The sequence below is a fragment of the Tasmannia lanceolata genome, unplaced genomic scaffold, assembly GCF_043159265.1.
Source record: "Tasmannia lanceolata isolate RefF3 unplaced genomic scaffold, GAP_Taslan_0.1 ptg000009l, whole genome shotgun sequence".
In the NCBI taxonomy this organism is placed as follows: Eukaryota; Viridiplantae; Streptophyta; class Magnoliopsida; order Canellales; family Winteraceae; genus Tasmannia; species Tasmannia lanceolata.
The window spans coordinates 219,751-226,322 of record NW_027518686.1 but is presented as its reverse complement, the minus strand read 5'-3'; the positions used below and the strand labels follow the sequence as shown (position 1 = coordinate 226,322).

At 33.9% G+C, this 6,572-nt stretch overlaps 4 non-coding genes and 1 pseudogene across 5 annotated transcripts; all 5 read left to right on the top strand.

Annotated features, from left to right (window-relative positions):
- Positions 1–836: 836 nt before the first annotated feature.
- On the top strand, positions 837–5,078 carry LOC143885800 (large ribosomal subunit protein P1 pseudogene; annotated as a pseudogene). The gene is made up of 2 exons (XR_013253616.1): positions 837–995; positions 4,511–5,078. The product of XR_013253616.1 is annotated as a large ribosomal subunit protein P1 pseudogene (transcript).
- On the top strand, positions 2,859–2,928 carry LOC143885814 (small nucleolar RNA Z267). Its single transcript, XR_013253644.1, has one exon. It is a non-coding gene; the product is annotated as a small nucleolar RNA Z267 (small nucleolar RNA).
- On the top strand, positions 3,195–3,278 carry LOC143885816 (small nucleolar RNA R44/J54/Z268 family). Its single transcript, XR_013253646.1, has one exon. It is a non-coding gene; the product is annotated as a small nucleolar RNA R44/J54/Z268 family (small nucleolar RNA).
- Positions 3,744–3,829, top strand: LOC143885817 (small nucleolar RNA R44/J54/Z268 family). Its single transcript, XR_013253647.1, has one exon. It is a non-coding gene; the product is annotated as a small nucleolar RNA R44/J54/Z268 family (small nucleolar RNA).
- On the top strand, positions 4,175–4,248 carry LOC143885815 (small nucleolar RNA Z267). The gene has a single exon (XR_013253645.1). It is a non-coding gene; the product is annotated as a small nucleolar RNA Z267 (small nucleolar RNA).
- Positions 5,079–6,572: the final 1,494 nt, after the last annotated feature.

The window sequence follows — 6,572 nt, the reverse complement described above, 5'->3', positions numbered from 1 at the left end:
AAAGGGTGAAGAAATGCTAAGAAGGGGGTGGAAAATATCATTTCCCTTGATTAATATAGTCGATATCTTAGCCTCAATAGTAAACATGTGCGCATATCCTTTTTACCGTTAGCCAATCAACACGGAGGCCCCATTTGTATATAACTTATGATTATACATGTGAGTCTAGTTGCCATATTATAATACAAGTGCTCATTCTCTTTTCCTACACAACAAGAATTCAAATGTGAGAATTTTGTTTATTTACTCTTCTTCTTTCATCCTAAAATGGCCGTAGAAACAGATTTTACACTCATTTTTAAACTGAAAAATGATCATAGAATTTGTTTTACATCCATTTTAGAAACAGTGCCTTCATGACAAATTTTCCTTGCTGTTTTGATCTGGGGAATTTATCTTGGAAAAGAGTAATTAATATTGGAAAATTTATTCTAAGGAAAATGGGTTTTCCATCGTTTGGCTATATTCAAAGGCTACTGATATAGGCACCATCATTTTTTTTATAATTGCACTAACTTTGCTTGTCTTTTCTTTTTGAATTGCCTTCTCAAAGCTTTTTGGAATAACAACCATTGACAGCGGTTTATAAATATTAAAAGACAAAAAGAGTAATTGTGATTATTAAAACATGGTAGTTCCAATATTAGCCTATTGAAAGAAATGGGTGTCAATCCTTTTCAAAAAGAAAAAGAAAAAGAAATGGGTGTATAATATTAAATATTAAAAGACAAAAAGAGTGATAATTAAAACATGGTAGTGCCAATATTAGCCTATTGAAAGAAATGGGTGTATCTACCAAAATATAAGGTGTAAATATTTGCCCCGTTGGCCTAATGTTCCCCTAAAAAAATTTCGCATACAATCCAATCTCCATATAAAACGCCACTCAACGTCAGGAAAAAAAACCCTAAACACTATCTTCTTCTTTTCCGCCTCCTAATCGTTCCCTGTTTTTTAATTTTCCAGTTTTGTTCCTTCTGCTTCGTTCACCCAAGGTAATCTCTCTTTGTTTCCTTCCCCCGTAAAAAAGCCAATTTTTTTCAACTTTTCTTTTAATTGTTTATGGACTTGGGTTTCCCAGTTTTGCTGTCTATGATGTGTTTAAATCTACTTTTGAGTAATTACCATGGAAAGAACTTGATCAGAGGCATTTGGGTTTTGCATTTATTATGAAATTATGTTTTCTTAGAGATGTTTCATTGTTTCCTTTCTTTTAATTGTTTATGGAATTGGGCTTCCCATAGGGTTGTTGAAAAATCCAGTTTTGCTGTCTATGATGTGTTTAAATCTACTTTTGAGTAATTACAATGAAAAGAACTTGATCAGAGGCATTTGGGTTTTGCATTTTATTTATAACATTATGCTATTTTAGAGATGTTTCATTGTTTCCTTTCTTCTGATTGTGTATGGAATTGGGTTCTCATAGGGTTGTTGAAAAATCCAGTTTTGCTGTCTATGATGTGTTTAAATCTACTTTTGAGTAATTGCCATGAAAAGAAATTGATCTCTGGCATTTGGGTTTTTCATTTTATTATAAGATTATGCTATTTTAGAGATTTTTCGTTGTTTCCTTTCTTTTGATTGTGTATGGAATTGGGTTCTCATAGGGTTGTTGAAAAACCCAGTTTTGCTGTCTATGATGTGTTTAAATCTACTTTTGAGTAATTACCATGAAAAGAAATTGATCTGATGATGGGTTTTGCATTTTATTATAACATTATGCTATCTTAGAGATGTTTTGTTGTTTCCTTTCATTTGATTGTGTATGGAATTGGGTTCTCATAGGGTTATTGGAAAATCCAGTTTTGCTGTCTATGATGTGTTTAAATTTACTTTTGAGTAATTACCATGAAAAGAACTTGATCAGAGGCATTTGGGTTTTGCATTTTATTATGAAATTATGTTTTCTTAGAGACGTTTGGTTGTTTCCCATGTACAGTTATATTTGGTTGTGGTTGGTGATATTTTGATTCCTGTTTTTCCTATAGAAAATGATTTTAGACAATTGCTAGATTTTTCTCGAGTTTTCTAAAGTCTTCTGTCTTGGCTTAATTTTATCACTAGCATATGTCAAGTGTGAAAGACTAGATCAAGCAATCTCAAAAATCGATTAAGCCTTTGTAAAATTAGAAAAACATCACCCGGTAATCGAAAAACTTACTTCAGAAATTGTACCCGAGCATGTGTTCTGATTAATCTTAGAAACTTGTACACCCTGTATGGGCACATGGATTTTATAATCCAGGATTTTAAAATCCTGTATTTTACAAGCTAAAACCTGGATTGTACAAGCCTAGGCTTGTAACATCTAGGTTTTAGGTTATGAAATCAGATTTTAGCTTGTAAAATCCCGGATTTTACAATCCTGGATAATAAAATCCCAGATTATAAAATCCATAAATCTAAACAGCCCTTGTCGAGTTTGAGTCAAGTTTTGTAAGTGTTAATTCTTGGTTTTGACATGAAAAAATAGAAAGGAAACTGCAAATGATGATAATCAACACAGGAACGCCAACACTCTTTTTGACTGTGATGGCTTGGTCTTTGTAAATCTCTCTTCTAAAAAATGAAATTTTTGTGATAATGTTATACTGATGAATAATTCAACCTTTAGATTCTGCATTACTTGAGGTTTTTGTGCTGTGTACATGGGATCGGTTGGATCTACTCTTCAGTTTGGTTATTTTGTTTTAGCTTGTTTGTTTTATCCATATGTTGGACATTGGCTATTTATTGTACCTAGTGACATAAATTATTTATAATATTTGTTAAATTATAATTGACTTGGTTGTTAATTGTTTTGTATTCTGAATTTTTCTGACATGCATGTTCCGTTAGTTTACACTAATTGAATTCCTCAGGTGCCTATGAGGGGTTTAAATATACTTTGAGTGTCCACTATGAAAAGAAAATTTTCTGAGGCATTTGCTTTCTTTTCTTTTCCTTTTCCATTACTATGAACTATTTCTCTTTTCTTCTTTTCTGAATTGCAACATGAATTTGGATTATTATGCTCATCTATGTCACTTTTGTAATCCAACCATCATATTTTAGTGTGGTGTTTTGCTGTATGTTTAAATCAATTTGCGGTGCAATTTCGTTCTGCAGTGCACACATTAACTGCAATCTATAATGCCCTCAATTGCATCCTTAGTGTACAGTCAAATGATATTTTCCATTCGTGGGTTTTTATTTGTGCAATTGATGACAAAACAGAGAGGGAGATCTGCACTTCTATGGGGGATGATGAATCATCTTGGAAATTTCTCTGATGCATATACTTAATCTTGCTGTATCCTGGTCACTTCTGTATTTGCTTCACCCAAACCCTTTTGTATTCGCTTCATTGTGGTTGGTGATATTTTCATTCCATTTCTTCCTATAGAAAGCGATTCTGTCCATATTTATAGCCTTTTCTCAGAGTTTTCTAAAATCCTATGTCTTGGCTTAACTAAATCAGTAGTTGAGATTGAAAAACTTGATTGAGCAATCTCAAAACACGACTGAGCCTTTAAAAATTAGAAAAAATTGCCAAATAATTGAAAAGTTTTGTACTTGGAACTTGAGAATTTGGACTACATGTGGTTTTTTTTAATCTTAAAAACTTGTAGAGTCTGAGACAAGTTTTGAAATGTTAATCTCGTTGGTTTTGAGTTTTGACGTATGTGTTGCTCTTATAGTTATGGCCTTATGGGTTTGATCTCTGTTCATCCTCTAGGGGAAAAGAAGAAAATAGAAAAGAAACTGCAAATGATGATAAACTAGATAGGGACGTCAGCACTCTTGTTGACATTGATGACTTGGTCTTTTGGTATCTCTCTGGCGCAAAAAATGATCATTTTATACTGACAGTTATGTAGTAATGATTAATAATTCATTATATAAATTCTTCATAATTGGATTTTTTTCCCTCCCGTCTATACGGGATTGGTCGGATCTACTCTTGAATTTGGTTATTTTGTTTTAGCTTATTTGCTGTTTCCATTTGTTGGACATTGGCTATTTTATTGTTTTATTTCCATTTGTTGGACATTGGCTATTTTGTTTTACTTAATTTTATTTCTAATATTTCTGTTGTCAAATTATAATTGAATTGGGTCGTTGCCATTCAAAAAAAAAAAAAAATTCCCAACCTGCACCTTCCTTTCCGAGTTTACTCTTAAGTTTAATTCCTCTAGTGCCTATGATGGGTTTAAATATACTTTGAGTGTCTGTCCACTCTGAAAAGAAATTTCTCTGAGGCGTTTGCTCTTTTCATTTTCCTTTTTTATTTCTCCGAAAGAGTCTTTTCCCTTCTTGTACGAATTGCACTATTGATTGCAATTATTGTTCTCCTTAGTCACTTTTGTAATCAAATCTTCATCTTTTAAGGTGCACTTTGTTTTATCCTTAAATCCCAATTTGGACTGCGATCTTTGTCCGCAATTCACCTGCTAATTGCAATCTAAAATGACTTCTATTGCAACCTCAATCTACATTCTAACGATAAAGGTCTTGAAAACTTTTGCAGGAAGACTACCAATCCATATCTTTCTCTTCTACAATGTCTATCTCAGAGGTTGCTTGCACTTACGCTTCTCTGATCCTCCACGACGATGGCATTCCCATCACCGCCGAGAAAATCCTTGCCTTGGTGAATGCGGCTGGAGTGAAGGTCGAAGCCTACTGGCCTGGCCTCTTTGCAAAGCTCCTACAAAAGATGAGTGTGGACGATCTCATCATGAATGTTGGCTCTGGTGGAGGAGGAGCACCAGTTATGGCCTCTGCTCCGGCAGGAGGTGGTGGTGGGGCTGCTGCCGCAGCTGCTCCGCCTCCACCCGAAGAGAAAAAGGAAGAGCCCAAAGAAGAAAGTGATGATGACATGGGTTTCAGCCTATTTGATTAGTTTTTTGGTGTTTCTTTCTATTGCGGATGTAGGATTAGGATCAGTTTCTGGTAATTTTGTTGGTGCCTCTGGGGGAACTTTTCTTCTTAATGATGGTATGTTTATGACTGAGATTTGAAGGAGTTTAAGGGTGTCATGTTTCTCTTTGTTGGATCTTTAGTTTTTTGTGTTGAATTTGTTACTTGATTTTATAGTGGCATGAGCAAAAAATTAATGAAGTTAAAATGTACATTCTAAGAGGAGTTTTAAATTGAAGGGCGTCCTTGCAAAAAAGGGTTGAAAGTGTGCCCCCATTGGCTGTAAATCAGCGAGGTGCATTAAATGGAATGAAAAGTCAATCAACATTTAGTGCACTTTGGTGATTTACAACCAATGGGGGCGCCCTTTCATCCCTTTTACAAGGGCGCCCTTCAGTTTAGAACTCCTCACATTCTAATGATCCATTTGTGAATTTTGTGTGTGCAAGTGATGATAGAACAGACAGGGACATCTCTCCCACACACAGGCCTCATCTTGTACCGTATCCTGGTGACTTATGTATATGCCTTATTGAATCCCTTTTGTATTCGTGTCATTGTTTACCTATTATCTTATTTCTCTGTCTCTTTTGTTTGTTTTTCCCTTACTTTCACTGAACTTGTTTGGTATGTTATGCATTTCCAAGATATCCATAGAACCAATTCGAATTAGGTTTGAGTACTTGAACATAATTTCATTTGGAGAACATTATGGTACTCTTATAGGCCTAAATGTTTTGTTTAACTGTGGGTTCAAAGAACTTACCAATGATGTATCATATGCACGTATTATAGGACGAATGATGACTGACTTTGTTTGTCACTACCGATTATTGGCATGGTGTTAGGTTTCCCCAATCAGTCTGTTCTATTTTATGTTCTTGTAGGTTTTTTTTTATCTTGATATCAAGATATGGTGGTTATATTTCAAAAAAATAAATAAATAATCTAGATACGGTGGTTATGGTTGATTTTCAATCCATTGTGTTTTTGTATCTGGGCCCTGTTTGGATTGCTAGAAAACCATTCCTCATGGAAAAAAAATTTCTCAGGGTTAGAGGGAAGTATGATTATATGATTAATATAGAGGGATATATCATCATAAATTGAATGTCCCTCTAAATAGAAATTGAATAGGGTTGGTTCAAGTTGTGTTTTTTCATGTGTAAAAAAAAATATTTTAGAAAGTTTTTCCTTTCCAAGCTTTTCCAAAAAATTCTTGCAATCCGAGAAGACCTTTATGCCCCTTTTGGATTCCAGGAATCTTCTAGAAAAGTTTGGAAAGGAAAATATTTCTAAATTTTCCTACCTTTTTTTTAACACATGAAAAGAGATAACTTGAACCAGCCCTGTTCAAGTTTGACTTTGGGGAGACCTTAAATTTATGATAATATCCCTCCAAATTAACAATAGTAAAATAATTTGCCTCTAAATCATGGGAATAAAAAAATTCTCAGGAAAAACTTTTTCATCAGTGGTTTTTCTTGCAATCCAAACAAGGCTCAATTGGGTGATCAAAATCTTGCTTTCTTTCTTGATTTTGTCAAACAGTCAAACCAACATATGGTGATGACTGATATCTTAGTTTTAAATGATAACTAAAAGGAAAGAAACATGGAAAGCAGTAGTGGGATTTAGCTTCAAAACCCTCTATTTTTTATTTTTTTTAA